This window comes from Hyaena hyaena, unplaced genomic scaffold (assembly GCF_003009895.1).
Source record: "Hyaena hyaena isolate Hyena2069 unplaced genomic scaffold, ASM300989v1 scaffold_1481, whole genome shotgun sequence".
NCBI lineage: Eukaryota > Metazoa > Chordata > Mammalia > Carnivora > Hyaenidae > Hyaena > Hyaena hyaena.
In genome coordinates this window covers 48,124-71,656 of record NW_024082115.1, presented here as the reverse complement: position 1 = coordinate 71,656, position 23,533 = coordinate 48,124, and positions in this window count along the sequence as shown.

Below are 23,533 nucleotides of genomic sequence, written 5' to 3'. Positions count from 1 at the left end.
AACAGGCTTCCCTTTGTCATTTGATGAGGTGAGGGGGGCATAGAAAATAACACAAGAGCAAGAGGTTGTACTGGGATGAATTCTATAAGAGAAGTGTTGATAAAATGTTCTTAGAGTTCAGAAAAAGGAGAAGGAGAGAGAGTACTTAGAGTCTCTTTTATTGGAATTTTTCCATTTGGGGAACCTGAGTTTAGAATCAGAATCAAAACAAAATATTCCCAGGCCTTAACTATAGGGTGTCAGCAACAGACTAGTAAAAATGAATTGGCAGCTATGACCAAATCTATATATTTTTATATGTTTTTATAGCTAACTATATGTGTTGTTACTGATAACATATATTAAAAGAAACTGATATATATAATAAATACTGTGAGTTAAGCTCTGGTTTACTAATTTAGGTTTTTATATAAAGTCTCAAGTAAAGATTCCCTCTGATTTCAGTAGGGATGTGTATCCTAACAGACTTAGTTAATATTTACTCTCAATATCTTTGTGCTCAGCATGGATAAAATAAACATTACCCAGAGGATAATACCTTGGCAGGACCATTCCTGTTCAGATATGGGGCCTTTTCACATAATGGATTATAAATGTTCTTTTCTTTTCTTTTTTCTTTTTTGTTTTGTTTTGTTTTGTTTTGTTTTGAGAGAGAGAGAGTACAAGAGTGGGGGAGAGGCAGAGAGAGAGGGGGACACAGGATCTGAAGCAGGCTCCAGGCTCTGAGCTGTCAGCACAGAGCCCCAGGGTTTGAACTCACAAACCACGAGATCATGACCTGAGCTGAAGTTTGTGCTTAACCAACTGAGTCACCCAGGTGGCCCTGGATTATAAACGTTCCAATTTCTAGTTACATCCTCAATTATATTGTCAATTTCATTCAAATATCCAAACACTTAACAATTTTTCTAACATGAGGAATTTCAGGTAACATTTTAACTAAAATGCTGTCAAAACTGTCCTTTAAATCATGCCCCTCGCTTTTCTCCTTTCCCCCTCCCAAAGCTCTTAATAATTATTCATGATATCTTTTTCTGTTATCATCCCAGGTTCTTTGTTACTTACCCTTTTTGTGAAATACTCCGCAAAATAGTAGTAGATCATGACTGTGTTTCTTCAGTTGTAGACGTGCATTTATATTTTTACTGGCTCTGTCCATTCCTCTCCCATCTGCCAGCCACATTGTAAAGATGCTGAAGGGCAGAAATAAGATTTTCTACTTTGGTTTCTAAGTCCATGGGGTGCCCTGAACATGGTAGGAACTCAATCAAAGGCAAATGTTAGCCAGGTACTAAGGCCTTGCCTTTGACAAAACATACTATACAAGCTGGAAATTGTGGAATTTATTGCTATTGTCATTTCAGTAAATGGTTTATTGCTAGAGATGCTGAAGGGGATCATGGCCTGTTTACCACTTCATAAGAGATTAAAATCCTGAGAATGACTGTACCAATGTGCTGGCAGAGAATATGAATTGGCTTCACCAAATATAATGTTTACTGAATAAATATCCTTGGTGAACTAACTGAATAGAATGAACAGTTAACTCTGGTTACTGATAGTTTTTATTGAGTTAATTGGAATATTAATTGAATTGTTAAAATGGCCACATTTATTGTACATGAATATTCAAAAAAAATATACCATAAGCAACATGGGAACATCAGGAAGTCCTCTTCATTGTATGAAGGAAGCACTTGTAATGGAAAACACAATAGTTTTATTTATCACCATTTAAATACCTCAAGTTAAAATTATTGCTCTTATGCTGCAAACACAGAGAATGGTTTTATGATATTTAGGTGGATCTGTTAAATTAGAGATTCTTAAATTGGGATTTATATACATGGGTGGGTTTTTGGGAGTTTGCAAACCTTCTGAAATTGTGTTAACAAATTTGGATATATGTCCCTTTTTCTGGGAAGAGAATTTACTGCTCTTAGTAGACATAAGAAGCAAAGAACTCTAAAAGGATTAATGTAAGATGCACTAGAACGAGTATTAATATAGATGCTGTGCAAACAATTAATGGCTTAAATATTAGGAAAGACCTATTTACAATTCTGTGATTTTAAAAGAACAAGCAAGCATTTTGCTCATTGGTCTAACAGAAATATTTATATTATCTTTCACACCTTTTGGCCTCAGTGGAAGTTCACAGACAACTGTTTTAAAGCTTTGAAATGGGTATCAGTTGAGTATATTGATGCCCGATGTGCAAGCCAAATAATTTCATTTATTCTTTTTTTCCCCTGTTAGCATCAATATAAATTCCCTGGGAGTAGGAAAAGAAACCTATATGGTTCAGGCGGAGAGTGGCAGATTAGGACTTAACGGCACAGCCACCATTAACATCAGTGGGAGTCAGGCAGCTAAATTCCTTGCACTCTGCATTGAAAACATACCCCTGAAAGTTAATACATTTCTGTACCAGAAGAGTTTTTTTCAGAGTTTCTGTATCTATGGAAAGCTATCATTTAATCTCAAGTTCCTTCAAGGAAGGTCTGTACTCCTGAGGCCTGGCCCCATATACCTGCAGTTTCTTTGATGACTGAGAGCACCTGGTTCTTGGACACTCTCCAGGGGTTGCAGAATAAATATGAGCTTCATTGTTTTTTTTCTTTTTCTTTCCCTCCCACCGAATTCTGTGAAGACTTTTCTTTTGATGTTCATAGAAGATCCTTTGCAGTCAAGAATGTTGAAAGATGACCAGGTTGTCTCACAGCTTGCCTTCCAACCCCACTGGAAAATGAATTTGTATTTACTGCAAATAAAATAGTGGGGGGGGGGGGGAATAAGTGTTTCTTGCAGTAGTCTGTGCCTGTAAACAAGGTATCCAGAATAGTGTGATATATATATAACACAAGGGACTTGTCTAAAAGAGAGTCCAAGTCAGGTTAGACTGAAAAAAGTCTAATCCTCCCCATTTATTCATTTGTCTGTATTGATCCTGAATTTCCTGATTTGTCTCCAAATATCTTTGGGCAAAATAGATACATGTGTCTGTCTTTCTTTTTTCTTTTGGTCTGGTTAATATATTATCCTTTGAGTGAGTTTTTATATGAGATGTGTGTGTGTGTGTGTGTGTGTGGTGTTTAGTTTTTAAATCACTGCCCCCATAGATTTAATGAGTTACTTGGTTGTCAACATTCTTTTCTCTTTTTGCCACCCATCCTTGATTTCGTCAAAGATATGCAAACTTGAACTTAATTTCACTTTGTATGAAATTGAATGGAACTTTGTATGTTCCAATTTATGTTGATACTTCTATAATTATTTAAGAAACAGGCTTTTGTCTGTCTTGCTCTAGGATTTGGCTGTTTCTTCAGCAGTTCTAGTTTCTATGCTCTGCTTTGATAAAACAGCTCAGTGGTCAGGGATGTTGAACATACACTTGAAAGCGGGAAAGAGGCTGGAGTCTGACCCTTAGCTTCACAGATGGGAAATCCGTAGACTTGAGAGATAAATAACTTCCTGGAGGTTTCATAGTGATAGAGAGAGGAGAGAATTGGGATTCTGAGAATGCCCATTAACACAAAAAAATGTAGTAAGAGAACAAAGCAACAACTTACTTGGATATTATTACTAGGAAACAGTTTGTAGCCACATTTTCCCACCTCACCTTGACTTCACTTTGGTACAGCAGAGCATCAAGTTGGTCTGGTAGTGGAGACACGAAAAATATATGACAGTCAGATGTCCTCCACTATCATAAGTTAAGCTTATACAGTATCTTATGCTGAAGTCAAAGAAACAAACTTTTCATAATTTCTGATAGGCTGGACTACTTTTTATCATACTGCAATGTTTTCTTCAATATCTCATTCACACTGCCTTGTATCTAACAACCCCATCTTATTGTAAGCACAGTCGTTTTTAAGAAAGACACATTTATTTTTATTTTCTCCTGGGTTCTTGTGTTCTTCATGTGAGCTTTTGGCAACTTATGTCTGATAGTCCTAACTGTTATTGAGAATAGATTTTAGACATAGCCCTAGGTTGCAAAAACGTATCACATTTATTATTACTCCTTGCTAAGTCCATATCCAAATCTCTATCGTGCCTGGCTGGTGGAAAAATTAACTATAGTCATTTGGGTTTTCCTTTCCTCCTAATTCCTTTGATTGTGACAAGGTTTTCAGATGTCCATCTGTATGTCTTTAGTTATATTTGACTCTTGAACAACATGGATTTGAACTTGTGCAGGTCCATTTATACAAGGATTTTTTTTTTACAGTTTGGTACTATAAATATATTTTCTCTTATGATTTTCTTAATATTTTCATCTCTCTAGCTTACTTTAAGAATATAGTATATAATATGTATAACACACAAAATGTGTGTTAATCGACTATTTATGTGACAGTAAGGCTTTCAGTCAACAATAGTTAAGTCTTGGTGGAGTCAAAAGTTAGATGCAGATATTTGTGTGTGCAGATTTTTGAAGCCACTTGCCTCTGCGTTTTTCAAGGGTCAACTGTAGTAAAATGCTTTCTGCTGAATTGCCCCATTGTATCTAATTCTGTACCTGTTCCTTTAGTTTGGTTGGGTCTATAGTTTCTATCTGTAAAGAAAGAAAATCTGAAATTGGAAGTAAGGCAAAAAAAAAAATGACCTCATGACTTACATTATTTTTCTGGGGCTTTGTATGGGAAGGATTTCCGATCTCTCTAGAGTAAAGTATATTTTTTGATTTAATATTACTATTGCATAGGACCTTTTACAACTTTATATGAATAGATTTAATTTAAAAAGTCCAATATGATGAAACTGTTTTATTGTGAAGAGATACAAATTATTTCTGTGCCATAAAAAATGCAATTCTAAATATTGGTTTTCATTGTCCTGTAAGACATTGTTAACTGGTTTGTAATTTAGCAATTTCATTCTGGAATTCTCTATTTCTTTTTTATTGACTATGTGTACATGAGTTTTTTTTTTTTTTTTTAATCATTCTTTGAACCAGCTTTGTCATCTGATAATAACCTCATTAATGAATTGAAACACACTCCACATTTTTTTGTGTTACAATTAACATTAAAAATATATTTTGATATACTTACATTGGGGGGATAAAATATTTGATGATATTGAGACTCTTTCCCTTAAACCTGGCTCCCATGTACATCATACAGCCATTCCCTCTGATTTCCGTGATTTTGTCAGTGTGTTGTCAAAACCTGGTCCTATATAGGTCCTTGTTACTCTTGCATTACCACCCACAGGCTTTTCCAGGCTGGAGTAGTCACTTCCACCCTCTCTCTGTACCCTCCAAAGCCTTTCTCTCTTCTCCTTTTACATACCTGCATGCGTGCGCGCGTGTACACACACACACACAAACGCACAATTTTATCTTGTCAAAAGACTGACATTTTAAAACACAACATCTTTGACTTAGGGACTTCGTGCATTTCTACCATGCCACAAGTCTGAGGCAAAGACTTACAAAGTATGAAATAGGGTTATGCCTGAGAGTGAGGGAAAAACATTTCGTATTTCAACAATTTTTTTCACCACAGCACTGTAGTTAACAATAATCAGTAAAGAAAGAGCCACATTTCAAAATCAATCCTTTGATTTCTTCTATTGCTCAAAGTTTTTCTGTTCTCTGATAGTTATTTTGCTTTTTTTTTTTTTTTTTTTTTTTTTTTTTTTTTTTTTTTTTTTTTTTGAGTGATTTTGTGAGAGAAGGTCAGGGAAAAAATTTTTTTCATACACTCTTTATGTCAATGGCATTATATTATGCATTGTTGCTATTTCAGTTGACTATATTAATGTAGACATGTACTCACCTTATTAACAAGACAGGTTTGGTGGTCATTATATGTTTTTATGGTTTTTCCATCTCTTGAATGGAATTATTTAAAAGTAATAGTATGTCTTAGTAAGCATGAGTAAGGATTTTAACAATTTTAATCTTTGCCTCGGTATCTGTAAACTGTAATTTTGGTATAGTGAGAGAGCATGCTTAAATATGAAACTGTATACCTTTCTTTTCCACATCTCTTTCTAAAACACCCTTGCCTTCATCAGACAGAGAAATATAGTGCCTTGAGGAAACATAGGAGTTCCAGGAATGAGAATGATTTTTTTTTTTTACTTCTGAAATATCCATATCTTGAAGCATATATGAAAGGTATAGTTTGAAAGCAAAGCTTTTGGTATGTAGTCTACCCTTACCTCTCTTACTCCTATCCACCTTATCCTGTTCTGTTTTATATTTTATCCATGGCACTGATCACTATCTATTTTACTTATTTGTTGTGTTAGTTGTGGATTTATAAGAGCAACAATATTTGTTTATTTATATCACTTATAATTCTGAAATATGTAGAATAGTGTCTGATATACAGATGGCAATTAATAAGTATTTGTTTAATGAATGAAAAGGCTCTCAACTATCAAAAGTAAAGCCACTAAAGTGAGCAGAGAACAGAAATTATGCTATAAATACAGTCAGAAAAGAGATTGTTGGAAGATCCAAATTATTTCCCTGTTTGGGAATTTCTTTCCTAGGCTCAGACAGGAAAGCATAAGTGGGAGATGGAAAGTTGGTTAGATCTATGCAGAGGGGACATAGGACCACCTAGAAATCAGGAAATGAATTCTGAGAAACCATGCACAGCATGTTTCAGATGTAGGGAAACACACTGAACTGTCGCAGTAACTCAAATTATTCTCAGCCATTGGAATAAGCTTTGAAGTCACCTGAATATCTTTTCCTTGCACTCTAGTGAAAGCTTTATTAGCAGAAACTTGCATATTGCTTACGAACTGCAGAAGTGATGTGTTTCCAGGCCTTAAAATTTTGCTGAGCTCCATCTGAACTCCTTCTTACAGGGACCCTACTTTTCAACAGCTCTGGATATTATAAGGCTTCTAAACCAGAATTAGGACTTTGACATGGAGAGGGAGGTTGATAGCTTAGAAGAGAAAGTTTAGCTTTGATATGAGTTAAAAATCCATTGTTATATTGATGGCAACTGTTTTCTCAGCTTGCAATGTATTGGAAAACTTCAATAAGAAAATATAGGCCTTTGATTTTACACTAAATATTAAGTATCAATACTTAAAGATGGTGTGACTTAAGAAAACATTAGATTCTTGACTGAATTAAAATGTATAAAGTATGGGGTTTTACAACCCGTCACCACATTTTTTGATACTTCCTATAATGTCTTGTGAGTCTTGAGCCAACATAACAGGTCTGGCTACACTGGAACTACCATGTTAGAGAGAACATGTGGGGAGAGAATACAAAGATACACAGAGGAGATACTCAAGGAGTCCCAAGTATTCTAGCCCCACCTGTTTGAGTGCTCATTCAAAGGAATGAGAAAATCGTTGAGATGACCCCAGCTTCAGCTACATCTGCCTATAACATAATAAGAGACCCCCAAGCCAGAACCACCCAGATGAGCAGCATATTAATTCCAGAGCCACTGAAACAATGAGAGATACAACTTTTGGAATAATTTGTTACATAAACATAGTAGCTAGAAGAAACTACCTGACAGAAGGCAGGAAATGGCCAAGAGTTTCATTCATTCATTTATTCAAAATATGTTGCACCAACTATACGTAAGGTGCTGTGCTATTTCTTGTTAATACTATAGTTTATAGGATATAATTTTTGCTCTCAGAAACTATGCTCTTAAGAAAATTATAGTCTAGTCAGTAATATGTGTCTACGTATAATGAATGAGGGCAATTATGAGAATGGGAACATAGATAATGGTGAATTCGCATTTAAACCACTTTTCAGTTAAATAAATTGATTCTTTAAACAGATCTTTATGTTTCTGGGCATGTTTTTCTGTAGCAAGACATTAAAAAGAGGAAGAGATAAGACATTCTTTTTTCCTGTTATCAGTTATATTATTTAATATGTATTTAATATAACATTATATTACATATGTTTAAAACATATTAACCATATTTGTTTAAAATCCATTAACCACAAAGGCAAGTATATTAAAAATGAAAACAAAAGGGGCGCCTGGGTGGCTTAGTCGGTTAAGCGTCCGACTTTCGCTTAGGTCATGATCTCGCGGTTCATGGGTTCGAGCCCCGCGTCGGGCTCAGTGCTGACTGCCAGCTCAGAGCCTGGAGCCTGTTTCAGTCTGTGACTCCCTCTCTCTCTGACCCTCCCCTGTTCACACTGTCTCTCTCTCTCTCTCTCCTAGAAATAAATAAAAAAACATTTTTAAAAAAATGAAAACAAAAAGTGATAATATTTGATATTATGATGTAATTAATGAGAATCACCTTTGGTCTTCATTTACCTTCATATTACCAGTAGATAATATTACAAAAGTTTCTCCAGAAATTATTAAGTACATAATATAAATGCATTTGGTCTTTGTAAGGAAATACAGCAGATTTTATTCCAAAAATCTTTTAAAATTTTTTAATGTTTATCTTTGAGAGGCAGAGTGTGAGCAGGGGAGAAGCAGAGAGGGAGACACAGAATTCGAAGGAGGCTCCAGGCTCTGAGCTGTCTGGACAGAGCCCAAGGTGGCGCACGAACTCACAAACCATGACATCATGACCTGAGCCGAAGTTGGACGCTTGACCAACTGAGCTACCTAGGCGCCCCCTAAAAATCTTTAAAATTAAGATAAAATTATTATTACCAACAGACACTGGTTTCTAATTTTATGCAATTAAAGGAGAGATACATGCTAATAATATAATATCTGGCATTAGAATGTCATTGTATTACTTGGGGTCCAATTAGGGAAGCAGAACTACTATAAGTAAAGTGTGATAAGACATTTATTGTACAATTTCAGAAGGAGCTGAAGAAGTAAAAATTTAGCTGGAAGATCGGAGAAGAGTTACTAATCCCCCTCCTAAAGCACTGCAGCAGTGAAGTAGGAGCTTTCAGGGTATCTGACAAGAAAGCTGCCATAGGGGACAGTGAGGGACACTGGTCTGTGGATTGTTGCTGCTTTTGTGCAGTTAATAGCGGTGTGGGTGCACAGATGGGCATCTGGTGGTGAGCTAAGGTTGCTGTTAGTCACCTTGGCCAGTAGTTGGGAAGGAGAAGCTAGACACAAGTTGGAGAAAAGGGAGGGTAAGCTGGATCCAGCTGGACATCTCCGTGTCTCTCCATTACAATATTAGACCTTGAAGTCCTTGGGACAGTGATGGCAATGGTTACATTCCTGTTTCTTGATTTGATGTAACTTTCTCAGTTACCCAATTCTCACCTGCTTCCATATTGGCAAAAAATTCTAACACATAGTTCCAGATTTATGAAGCTGACAATAGAGTGATCTGGCATATCTAATCCTCATATTTATTTTACTCTGAGGCCCTTATCTATATCTGCAAAACATTTCAATAGTTACGCATTTTAATCTAAAGGATATTTGTATAACTGTCAGTTATGTGGATATGTCTAATAATGTATTTTGTATTTCCCTCTTCATCATTTACTTTCTCACTGAAACATAATTTGGCATTTAAAAGAGTTGTTTTAATAAATGGTACTCTTATTGATTAGTGCTATAGATGGAATATTATATCTCTTCTACAGAATTCATGTTAAAATTCTAACCCTGAAAGTGGTGGTATTGAAGGCTGATGCTTAGGGGAGGAGACTAAGTCAGAGATGTCTTGCATGGGATTAGTGCTTTTATAAAAGGGACCTTTTTGGGATGCCTGGGTGGCTCAGTCGGTTGAACGTCCACCTTCGGCAGAGGTCATGATCTCGTAGTTTGTGGGTTCGAGCCCCGCGTAGGGTTCTGCGCTGACAGCTCAGGGCCTGGAGCCTGCTTTGGATTGTGTCTCCCTCTCTCTCTGCCCCTCTCCTGCTCGTGCTCTGTCTGTCTCTGTCTGAAAAATAAACTATAAAAAAAATAAAAGTGGTCTTTCAACAATGTGATGACACAAGGAAACAATTGTCTATGAAGCAGAGAGGGAGCCCTCACTGGGTAGTGAATCTGCTGATACTTTGATCTTAGACTTCCTAGCCTCCAGAACTGTCAGAAATAAATTTCCAGCTTATGGTACTTTATTATAGTAGCTCAAGCTGACTAAAATGGTAAGAGTGGTCAAAATGACGATATCAGAGAACTGATTTAATGACAACTGGGGAGGCCACATAGGCAGGGCTTGCTACCATATCATGATTAGATTTTGTTTAAATAAACTCTTAAAATTTTAAATATGCCTGTTTATCTCTTAACAAGAACAAGATAGCAATTGTTTCTGCCTTCATGTAGCGTTTAGTCTAACAGAGAGAATAACTAATTACGTGTAGTGAGGTATAATAAACATTGTTTCCAGAGAATGCAGATTCTATTTTACCTAATTAGTCTTGCTAACTGGATGAAAGTTCTAAGTTCTGAAGTTTCTAGCTGTTGATGGAATGTATGTATTGTTAATGTTTTAGTGTAATTAGCCAAAAATGTCACACAATTTTTTTTTATAATAACCAGTGATGGCCACCACAAGAATGTTTAGAGGTACATGGAAGAGATAGCCTCTTAGGATTTCCACATAAGTATTATATTCTATTTCTCTTCCCCCTGAAAATTTTTCTTACATGCCTCTGTTCAAGATAAATAAAAAGATTTTGTTGTCAGTAATGTTTCAATATAATACGTGTTTTCTCACATTTTAGGACAACATTTGGGATACAAGCAAATATATTGGATAACTATTCTCCAATAAAAGTAATTATATTAATTATGCTTAAATCAAATAAATAGTTAATATATATTAAATACATTTGTCTAATGTATCTGTGAATATATTTTGTAGATCCTAAAATCTCCATTCTAGAGGGACCATATGAAGCTTCTTTATGATGGAATGATTGGTAACTTCCACTATCAGTGTTAGACCAAAAACAACTTTTCCATGTATTATTCTGTAGAACATTGGTTTTTAATCAAATATATGTTATAATATTTCAGTCAATCCAAAACTGTTTTCTGAGAATAGTCTGATATTTCTATAAGTAACAGTAAAACTCACCTCCACTCTAATGACCACTGTGGTGATACTTTAAATGTGAAAAATACAAGTCATATTTGTACATATTGAAGAACATCTTTGCTACCTCTTTAATACATATATGGCTGAAACTAAAATATATTATTCTTCTTTCAGTTAACTACACAGCATCACACAGTCTTACCAAAATCCACATGGAGAATTGGTTACATGAATGGTGAAAGACTTGAAAAGATAAACAGGAGACTGCAAGAAAATCCAGAGATTATTAGCAGCTACTTCTAATTTCAGGGCCCCTCAAAGTCCAGCAAAAAAAAGTAGATGGGGTCACCAGACCCAGAAGTCTTGGACTTCAAATCCAAAGTTTGCCTATCTGGAGCTGGTACCATAGAGAAAGTTGCCTAGTAAAGCTGAAGCCATGGAAGAGACTGGACCAAATTTTATTTTATTTCATTTTATTTTATTTTATGTTATTTTATTATTTTATTTTATTTTATATTTTATTTTATTATTTTACTTTTATTTTATTTAATTTATTTTATTTTATATTTTATTTATTTTATTGTAAGTTTTAATTCTAGTGTAGTTAATATACAGTATTATATTAATCTCAGGGGTACAATATAGTGATTCAACAATTCCATATTTTACTTAGTGGCTCATCAAGATAAGTTTATTCTTAGTTCCCTTCACTTATTTCACCCATTCCCCTCACCACCTCCCCTCTGGTGACCATCAGCTTATTCTCTACAAGTAAGACTCAGATTTTTGGTTTGTCCCTCTTTATTTTTCTTTGTTCCTTTGTTTTGTTTCTTAAATTCCACATATGAATAAAATCATATGGTTTTTGCCTTTCTCTGCCTGACTTATTAGCTTAGCATATTAGCTAGATCTATCTATATAGCTGCAAATGATAAGATTTCAGTTTTTATGGCTGAATAATATTCCAGTGTGTGTGTGTGTGTGTGTGTGTGTGTGTGTGTGTATGACTTCTTCATTCATCTATTGATTGTCACTTGGGCTGCTTCCATAATTTGGCTATTGTAAACAATGTTTCTATAAGCATAGGCATGCCTATCTTCTTTTGAATTACTGCTTTTGTATTCTTTGGGTAAATACCCAGCAGTGTGATTACTGAATCATAAGGCAGTTTGACTTTTAATTTTTTGAAGAACCTCTATACTGTTCTCTACAGTGGCTGCACCAGTGCATTCACATTAACAGTGCACAAGGGTTCCTTTTTCTTTACATCCTTGCCAACACTTGTTTCTTGTGTTTTTGATTTTGGCCATTATGATAGGTTTGAGGTTATGTCTCACTGTGGTTTTGATTTGCATTTCCCTGATGATAAGTGATGCTGGGTTTTTCTTTTTTCCCCCAATTTGTGCATTGACCATCTGTGTGTCTTCTGTGGAGAAATGTCTGTTCATATCTTCTGCCCATTTTTAAAATTAGATTATCGGGGGGGGGGTGATGTTGAGCTGTATAAGTTCTTTATCTATTTTGGATACTAACCCTTATTGGACGTCATTTGCAAATAGCTTTCTCTTACTGACTATGATGTATCATATTGACTGATTTGCAAATATTGATCCACTCTTGCATCCTGGGGATAAATCCCACTTGATCATTGTGAATGATTTTTTAATGAATTGTTGTATTTAGTTTGCTAAAATTTTATTCAGGATTTTAGCATGTATGTTTATCAGAGATACTAGCTTATAGTTCTCTGTTTTTTGTGGTGTCTTTGTCTGGTTTGGGTATCAGGGTAATGCTGGGACAGAGCCAAAAATTTAAATTCAGCACTAGGTGGGGGTGGCAAAAGGGAAGGTATGGTGGTGGTGATAGGTAAGCTTGGTCTCTCTCCCTTTCCCTGCTATCTTACTAGTAATTTCTAATGACTAAACCTATCTGGAAGTCAGATAACATAGGATCCTGGGAAAAAAAGGCCTATAGGATCAACCTTTTCTCCTTTCCCACACTAACAAGAGACAAAGGAGAGCAAGGCAAAGGAAAAGAATGGATTTGGGGGTAAACATCCAAAGTCCTATCAGACACCTGGTTAAGGCAATCAATATTTTGAGACTATAGTATACTATAAAGCAGTGGTTTCCAAGTGTGGATATGGATATTAGAATTAGGGTCTTTATTATAGCTTCTCATACTTCAATTTAGACAAATGAAGTCCTTGTTTTTAATAAACACTCCTGATCATTCTGGTATCAGCTGGGTTTTGGAAGTAAGGGTTTATTATCTAGTGGGTTTATTCCTGCTAGAATAAAGTTCATACAAAGGCTTTCAAGTCTTCTGAATACATATTATATCAGATTATAAAAAAGTTAAATGATCTCAAAAATAAATAAACATTAAAAAAAGAAAGTTAAATGGTAATAGTTTTCCTTTAATTTTCCAAAATAAGACACCACATAATTATAATTTTGTATATGGTTCCTACTTCCTGTTCTTTCCAATGCTTATTTTTCATTTGTTATTGTTATATAAATCCACTGAGGGAAATACTATGTATTATGCAGTTTTGTTTCTCCTGATTAACTGTTATGCTCCTCTTCTTAGTTGTCAAGAACAATTAACATTATTATTTTTGTTGTTTTCTCTTCTTCCTATGGCTGTGAGGAAGCTTAGTAGGAATTCTTAGTCTAGGTTGTTATTGTTGTTGTTGTTGTTTTAATGTTACTGTTTTCTATTTCATATCTTCCTTGACCCTTGCCTTTTTGTTCTTTTACTCGGGTGGTGAACTTACATGTGTTTTATTCAACCAGCATCTTTTCTTTGTGGGAATGTCTTCTTTCCACTACGAATGGTTTGTTTGACTCATTCAACTAGTGTTCTGTTCCCATTTGATACCAGGGTGAGCATGTGACTCAGATTGAGCTGATTAGTCCTGCATCTTTGAGAACAAGGCTTGATAGAACTGATAGCAAACTCAATCAACCAATCCAGTTTACGTCAAAATACATAACAGATGGGAAGGGAATAACAACAAAAGAAGTCTCAAAAGCCAGCAACATGGCAGACCAAGAACGCTTTTAGCCCAGTGCAAATCATTATTTCTGAGTAGGGAGTCTGATGGTCCCAACATAGAGGAAGTACATACTTCAGGATCAATCAACTATGTACTTATCTATCGTGTGTATCCTATTTATGACTCTCAATACAGATATAGTCAAATATAAAGCTTACTTAATTGTGAAAACTATATATATACATCTAGGCACTGGATCTTCAAATTTACTGAGAGCAGAAATTTTAATTTTCTCTCCTATTTTTTATTAAGTCCTAATCCATAATAATATCCATAATTAATCCTATTGTTAAAATTTCTGTTTCTCTGGGTGAATGGTAATGTATTTGATATAATCATTACTTAATCACTCTTCAGATTTCAATTTCCTTTTATTTAAAAATTATTTGTGTATAGTTGGCATAAAATGTTTTTTAATCAGGTGTACAACATGGTGATTCAAGTTCTCTATATGTTATGTTATGCCGCTATGCTCACCACAAACATAGATACATCTGTCACCAAACAACACTGTTATAATATCATTGACCATAGTCTTTATGTTTTAGCCCTTATTCCTGTGATGTATTCATTCCATAATTGGAAATCTGTATGTCCCACACCCCTTTACCAATTTTGCCTATCCTTCCAAGATAGAGGGAAGGCCCTCTGGCAACCATCAGTTTGTTTTCTATATTTACAGGTGTGATTCTACCTTTTGTTAATTATTTTTTTTTATATTCCACATATGATTGAGGTCATAGAGTATTTGTCTTTCTCAGTCTGACTTATTACACTTAGCATAATCCTCTTAGGTCCATCCATGTTGTTGCACATGGCATGATATCACCCATTTTTATGAAATATAAAGTTAACTGCATAATATTCCATTGTGTATTTATATCTTCCATTCCATTGTATACACATCTTTGTTATTTGTCTACTTATAGACACTTAGGTTGCCTCCATATCTTGGCTATTATAAATGCTGCAATAAACATAAAGGGACATATATCTTTTTGAATTAGTGGTTTTGTTTTCTTTGGGTAACTACCTAATAGTGGAATTACTGAATCCATGTTATTTCTACTTTTAATTTTTTGAGGAACCTCCATACTGTTATCCACAGTGGCTGTACCAATTTATATTCCCACTAACAGTGTACAAGTGTTCCTTTATTTCTATATCCTCACCAACACTTGTTATTGCTTGTCCATAACACCCAATGCAACCTATAGATTCAATGTAATCCTTATGAAGATACCAACAGGATTTCTTATACACACAGAACAAATAATACTGGGATTTGTTTGTAACCACAGAAGATAATGAATAGCAGAAGCAATCTTGAAAATGAAGAACAAAGGTGGAGGTATCGCAATTCCAGATTTCAAGATATACTACAAATCTGTAGTGATCAAAAACAGCAAGGTATTTGCACAAAAATAGACACATAGATCAATAGAAAGGAATAGAAAACCCATAAATGAACCCAAAATTTTATGGTCAATTATTCCATGAGGATTAATCCAAAGGGGGGAAGAATATATGATGAGGAAGATAGTCTCTTCAATAAATGGTGCTGGGAAAACAAACTGGATTTCACCATTCACAATAATAAACTCAAAATGGATTAAGACCTAAATGTGAGGCTTGAAATGATAAGAATACTGAAAGAGAATAAAGGCAGTAATTTTTCAGACATTAGCCATTGGCAAAATTTTTCTAGATATGTCTCCTGAAGCGAGGGGAAAACAAACAAACAAACAAACAAAAATAAACTATTGAGACTACATCAAAATAAAAAGCTTTTGCACAGTGAAAGAAACCATCAACAAAACAGAAAAGAAATCTACTGAATGGGAGAAGATATTTGCAAATGATATACCTGATAATGAGCTAATATAAAAATATATTAAAAGCCTATACAATTCAACACCGAAGAAGAAGAAGAAGGAGGAGGAGGAGGAGGAGGAGGAGGAGGAGGAAGAGGAGGAGGAGGAGAAGACGAAGAAGACAACAACACAAAGAATGCAATAAAGAAAAAAATAAGCAGAAGCCCTGAATGGACAGAATCCAGAACCATTTAGGTATCTCATAAGAATAAGTGATCAAATTTTCTTGTTGAGAGTTATTATTTTGTTCTAGACAGTTTGCTATCCTTCCACAACACAGTGCACAAACAGTGCAGTCCTTGAACTCCAGGGCATGCATTTCTGGGAATGGTGTGGGAAGGCAGACTGAGCAAGAAATGATTCCATCTGTGTTTTACAGTTTTTTGTTACTTACAATTTATAAATTGCCTCAATTCTTTTGCTAATAGGAAGAATATTAATTAACATGTATAAACAAGACCAAGCACTGATGCATGCTCTGTGTAACTTTGAATTTCTATTTACCTTTTCTTAGGTATGTTATAAACTTGGTTATCTTTTTAATATTTAAAAGAAACTAAAAATAACTTAGCATTAGTTTTATCTTTGTTTAATTTATAGTACATGTACATATAGTACATTTGACTTTATTATGGACATGGAGACATAAGAACTATTTATAATTTTAGTTTATGAAAAAATATCCTTTTTCTCTATGTTTGTTTTGAGCATCTCTAGTGTATAAGAAGACTGACTCATAATACTTCATCCTAGATTATATTTCAGTTATATATTCTTTCTTTTTCCTAAAAATATCTCTTCACACATTTTCCTTTCTAAATGTATCTTTCTTTTGTATGAAGTTTTCCAATCTCACAAGGTCATTTTAATTTTACTACTGTTCTAGATCCTACTTTAAAAAATTACTTGGGTAATTTATTTATTCACTGTGTACCTTGTTTATACTTTAAAGCTGGATCTATTTTTATAATGTGAGTTTATTCTCTGCAGCATAAAATGTTTAGAGTTAAAATCTGGCATGTTAATCTCAATGTAATTTTTCTTTTATTTGTCCATTAACAATAACAACACTAGTAAAAATGATAAGTAGAAAAGGCAGCTTTTGTGAGTTCTGATGTGGAGAGTATTTGTGAAATCTATCCAATTGTATAAAACTCCTTGGCTTGTAATTGCTATTATAAATCACAGGGTCATGTGGTTAATCTTCTGAGCGCTTCAATAAAAATGATCCAACTTTGCAGCCTCCCACGGCTTTCAATTTCAGTCATATCTGAATCCTACCTATAAACTCAGGGTCAATAAACAGGTTAGAGATAAATAGAAGAGAAATTTTTGATTAAAAATAATATGAAATGCTGAGGAGAGGTTAGCTAATTCAGGAAGAAATAAAGGTCTGATCATTATGGATGATTTAGAGGCAGAACACCTATAGATTGGAGAGCTAAAGCGGGCCAATGATGTCCACTTGAAATCCTGCATTGAATAGTTGTTGATTGATCTTTGTAACTCTGTCTCCACTTATAATGAGCACATCAATAGGATATATATTGACTTTCTAATGCATTGGTTTTATTAAAAAGGGAACAGTTTTATAAGAGGAGAGCTTCTATAACAATTGCCACATTTCAATTTCAAGCATTATTTATAAAAGTCATTTAGAAGTGCTTTCTCAAAACCATTATCTTTTCATTAAATTCTTTGTGTACTATATATTTTTTAATGTGTGTATTGAAGACATACCACAGTGAAAAGGGGTCCTGGATAGAAATTAGAGTCCAGTGTCTTAGTTTTCCTTCTACCATTAATTAGATCTGTGAGTTTAGGCAAATCACTTATTCTCTGTGAATCATATTTAAGTTCATTATATTTAAAAGAAATGCTGAGAGTAGATCATGAAATAGATTAAGGGCTCCCATTTTCTCTTTTCTTGTCCAAATCATATTGAAGCGACAGAAAAAATATCTGTGTCTTTACATATCTATATCTAAGAGGTATATATTTTTATCTGCCTGTCTATCCTTCTAGAATAAACCTATAATGAGGCCAAAAACAAGACAAGGTATGATTAACAGATCATAAGTTTTAATTTAAGATTTTATTTTATTTTTGTTAAGTAATCCCTAAACCTAATGTGGGGCTCAAAGTTACAATTCTGAGATAAAGAGTCACAGTCACACACTCTACCCACTGAGCCAGCCAGATGTCCCATATCAATTTTAGAAGATCTTAACTAGAGAGATTGAACCAGAGCACAGAATACAGATTTAGGCAGGAGCCATTTTCCAGGTGAACCTTTAAAAATGATTTCATCTTGAAGATATATTCTATTTAATAAAACACACCTACGAGAAACAAATTAAGTTGAAAAGAATGATAGGAAAGATAGACTAGATAAACACTAAGAAAGAATAAGATATGAGAAGTGCTATTAAAATCAGAAAAAATAGAATTTTAAGACTAAAACACTAAATTGGACAAAATGATAGTAATAGCAATAGGCTATCTTCAACATGTAGGAGTCAGATACCACTTGGCTGCTTCAGTCCAGAGTTTCCATTGTCAACCAGGCTGGGAAAGGAGAGTATAGGTCTTGTTTCAACACCCATAGAATCTCACAATTCTTACCAAGTTTTAGAAGATTTTCTTGAATAATTATTATTTCATTTGCTGTCTGTACCATTTCCAGAGATTTCAAATAGTTGGGTTTTAAAATAGTTTTCATCAGTCTTCCTGGAGACTAGATCTCTGGAGTTTCTCAGACTGTCGTGTAAGAAGTAGAACCTCTTCAGAACCTTTTGAAGTAACAAATAACTCTTAATACATGAGTAGAGGAGAAGTTTTAAGTATAGCAAAGAAGACAGAGATAAAGATGGTTCATTGACAAAGTCAACCAGTCGCAGGTCAGAGTTACAATGTAAAAGTTTTCTTAGGACTGAAATGTTTATGAGCTTGCTTTATAATAACTTAGCTGAAGAAATAATGACCTGTCCAATGCTCCCTGCTACCCCAAATGAAATATGTTTGGGGCCTGTAGACATCAGATAATACACTAGATTTTTCACTCAAGTAATGCATAATTTTTCAGTACTAATTGTGAAAAAACATGAAAATTGGACCTAAACGATGGGATGTAGGATTTTGACCTGGGGCTAGACTCTTCAACTCCACCCCTTGATCTTTCTGGGCCAGACTGAGAAACATCAGTTATCCCATTATAGGCCCAAATGGGTTAATTATTCTAAGGCAACAGTTGGCAAAGACTATGATCAAAATCACTTGAAGGATAATCAGATTCACCTGGAGTGCAACAGAGGCATGGATGCAAACCATTTCCAAGTCAAGAAGAGATGTCCCATAACCCATCAGGGTTTACTTCAGAGAACCAAGAGGCTTTCTTTTTAAGTCTCATAATCAAGTGTTTCACTTTGCCAGTTTTATTGATGCAGGTGAAACATGAGGTGTTGTAAATCACAGACCCACGTTATCTAATGTTATTTGGGTCACAAAATTGAGGCTGGCCATTTGTGCCTTCAAAATTGAGGTGGCATCATTAATGACTGCACCAAGGCAAGGTACAGATTATGCGAAGCATTTTCTAATTGAATGATGCTAATGATGGGAATGATCACATGGAGCACACTCATGAACAGAGAGTTGATAATATCACCTGTCAACTCTCCTAAGTAACTGGTCTGCCTGGTTTTAGAGCTCTCACTTGAGTCAGCATAGTATGATGTGGTCAACTGGAGGGACTGTTTTGAATACTTGGATGTTTCTTATTAATGCATACATACGTATTACATTGGTAAAAGAAAGAGAGGCGAAGGCCTGATTTTTACAAACAAAGTGGTATCCTAAGGGGGTTCACGGAGTGTTGGAAGGGTTGAATCATTAAGTACTTGGGTGGACAAACCAGCTAAACTTCCCTCCTGGTGGGCAAAAATTTGAAGAGTATGTATGGGACAGAAGTGAGTGTAGAAGACTGGATGAGGAGACTCCCACTGTCTAGACCTAAATAGCCTTGATAGTGTATCCTCTGCTCTCTGTCCCAATTATTCCAGTTGCTCCTATAAGACGTAGTAGTTGATGGCTGGGAGATATTTTTCTTCTGTAAGCTCAGAGTCCAGTTGTGGCAAAGCCTCAGTAGAAATTAATAAGACTGTAGTACCTGAGATATCAGAAAGATCTGTGGTTAGTGAAATGTCCATTCATGCCTTTCAGTAGCACACAATCAAATGTTTACTTCTGGGGTTGGGTAGAGTGAGACAGTGTGTCATATTCAAGGCGGTGGCAACTGCCTGGGGGAAGATTTAGCAACAAATTCACCTAGGCAAGAGTCACACAGGCTATTCTGTAGGACAGAAGAGAGGTTATATCCCCTTATCCTTCCTATACTGTACCCAGACCCTTTGCTTCAAAGGGTCCTAACAGTCAAGAAGACCTTGCCCCATTGACTGTGGTGTGGGCAGGCTTTCTTGTACCATGGGCAAGGATAGCACTCTTAATGCACTCTGAAATAATGTACCCAAATCTCTTGTCTTGGATCCTCTTGTGGTTCAATAAATGTTTCTATTCCAAATACTGATATTGATCCCTTTTGGTACATGGTGCAAAGCAGCAGGACCACCCAATAGAAAATGCTGAACTTGAGACTTCAAATTGATGGTCATTGTTTTTGAAGTCCTTGGCAAAAATTGATCCTTTGTTCCTGGGTGGTAAATGGAGGAGGTTACTGTCTCCCACTCCTCATTGTTTAATAGCCATTTTAATCTCCCATCGATTTGAGTTTTCAGTAGGAGGTTGAAAAGGTTGGAAGGCTTTGCAGGGTACCTTACAAAGACTACACTGTCAATATTTATAAAAGGAAGGTGTACAATTGAAGGAAGAGGTCAGATAGCCGAGTAAAGCATATGATGCAAATGAGAACTATACTTTCAGGGAATTTCTGCAGAGACCCCACATTTATTGTCCGAGATTTGTATTCCAGGCTGGAATTATCTTCACCCTGTCCACCAATCACTCAAGTCTGTCTTATAATTGTCCATAAAAATGCTCAGTCACCCCTGTAGTTTGGGAATGATGCAGAACAAGAATCCATTGAATGCCTTGTGACTGGGCCCACTTATGTGTAACTTGGCCACAATTCTGGGGCTATTATTAAGTACACTGCTCAGGAAACCTGAAAAAGAAGTAAATATGATCTTGTATGACCTGGATAGTATGGCCCAAGTCAGTGGAGTGCATATGATCTAGTGGAAACCTCCAGCTGGGATGAGAGGTCCAATGTGATCTATTTGTCAAGAATTCCCTTGCCTGGGTGGCTCAGTTGGTTAAGCGTCTAACCAGCTCAGGTCATGATCTCATGGTTTGTGGGTTTGAGCCTCATGTCAGGCTCTGTACTGACAGCTCAGAACCTGGAGCCTGCTTCAGATTCTGTGTCTCCTTGTCTCTCTGCCACTCCCCTGCTCATTCTCATTCTCTCTCTCAGTCTCTCTCTCTCTGTCTCTCTCCCTCCCTCCCTTTCTCCCTGCCCCAATAAATAAAAAAAATTTAAAAATTAAAAAAAGAACTCCCCGGCTCATTGGCTTGAAAGTTTTATCTCTGGTCAGTATTTTTAGCTTTGGGCATGGTCTGACAGGTAGGACAGATTTTTCATGCTGTTTTGTCATCTTTAGGCAACAGTGGATGTCCATGGGTGTAGGCCAGTCTAGGGTGGTGTCTGAGTTTCCATAGACTGTCCTTTCATGGATTGAGGAAGCAATGGGTCTTATTCTGCTTAAGTCTCTGAATTTAGCTAACAAATGGAGTCTGCTCATAGGTTATGTTTTCCTTTGTCAGTGGAAGAGCTTTCCTGGTAAGCATCTACACAGGTAACAAAAAGCCTACTATAAGCAGAGCTAGTTCTTGTACAAATGTCTCAAACCCACTGAAGGGTTTGTTGATAAGGAAGTCTGAGGCTTGCCATCAGCCTGACCAAACAGCCAAGCTATTTGTCACAGCCCCATGAGTCAGTGAAAATATAGTATTGGTATTGTTAGGATAGCCACCGATACTTCATAAAACTTTGCCATTGTGGCAAGCATCCTTTACTGTCTCTCTTAGGTTGGATAGGAGCTATGCTCATTCCATCCTGGTAGAAGTTATCCAGGAAAAGTCATTAGAAAACCAGAGCCATGTGTGGTCCAGGAAGATTCTGTATCTGAGTTTCCTCTTGGCCAGTGAAAACAACAATATACCTGGGGAGAAGAGGAATACTTGAGCAATAGAGCAATATACCTGTGAGATAGAGGAATACACATGAGACCTTTTCCTGGTGTTGTGAGGCCCTAGTTTGGCTAAATTTCATCCACTTCCATATGTACCAATTCCATCTCACTAGAGAGAATTCTTGAGTTGCACCCACCCAGTGACTTGAGGACTGTTCAGAAGCATGACATGATTTCCTATCACATTACTACTTCATGGCCATGAGTCATGCATACAGTATTCACCAAAGCACAATTACATGCCAATAATGATTTCTCAAAGAAGGTGCTTCTTTAAGCAGACTCTGGGAATATACAGATCTGAAAGCTCAAGGAACACTTTTTTTTTTTTAATTTTTAATGTTAATTTTGAGAGAAAGAGAGACAGAGTGCAAGAGGGGGAGGGGTACAGAAAGAGGGAGACACAAAATCTGAGGCAGGTTCCAGGCTTTGAACTGTCAGCACAGACCCAGATGCAGGGCTCAAGCTCATGAACTATGAAATCATGACCTGAGCCCAAGCTGGATGGTTAACCAATTGAGCCACCCAGGTGCTGCTCAAAGAACACTTCTGTATAATATGTGATAGTGTCCTTCTATCATAGCCTTCAAATGGCAAATTGAGGGGTTCCTCAAACCTGTGCTTCAAATAGCTAATGTGAATTGGTGGGGCTTGGGCAGTAGAAACAACTTGGGTGGCCCATTGGAGGATCTCCAGGGCATTCTGCTGGTTGAGGCCCTTCTTTTTATTATGGTAATTGTCTCCCCCAGAAGGCAGCATTGCGCCCCTTTCCAGATTGTCTAGGAATTTCACTTGGGTCCTTATACCTTGTCTGTATTAATAACCCAGTCATATTGTCACATGTGGATCAAGAGGTCATCCAGTCCTTATTAGGAGGTGACCTTGTCTGCGCCCACCAGGAGATGTCATCAGTATACTGGAAGTTTAGTATTCTCTGGAAGTGAGATTTTCTCCAGGTCATGGCCTGACAGATAGCTAGGGGGTTTAGGTAGCCTTGTGAAAAGACATTAAAATACATTGCAAGTCTTTCCACATAATGACAAATTTATCCTGATAATCAGAGTGGGGAGGGATCCTGAAAAGGGTATTTGTAATATCAGTTACTGCATACCAAGTTTCCTCAACTTAAGTAATATTCTTTGTGGCAGTACCCATAATTGAGGCTGCGTGTATCAAGGGTAAAACTATGACATTGAGTCACCAATAATCAAAGGTACATTTCTACGTACATTTCTAGGTACCCAAAACTGTGTACAGACCACAGGGTACTACTGAGTGGAGAAATAGTCTCATGGTAAACTTTGGATTCCTTAAGTTTGACAGTAGTTACTTTTGGTGGGTCAATGACACTAAGTTTCAGTAGTGGAGTAAGTTCACGGCCT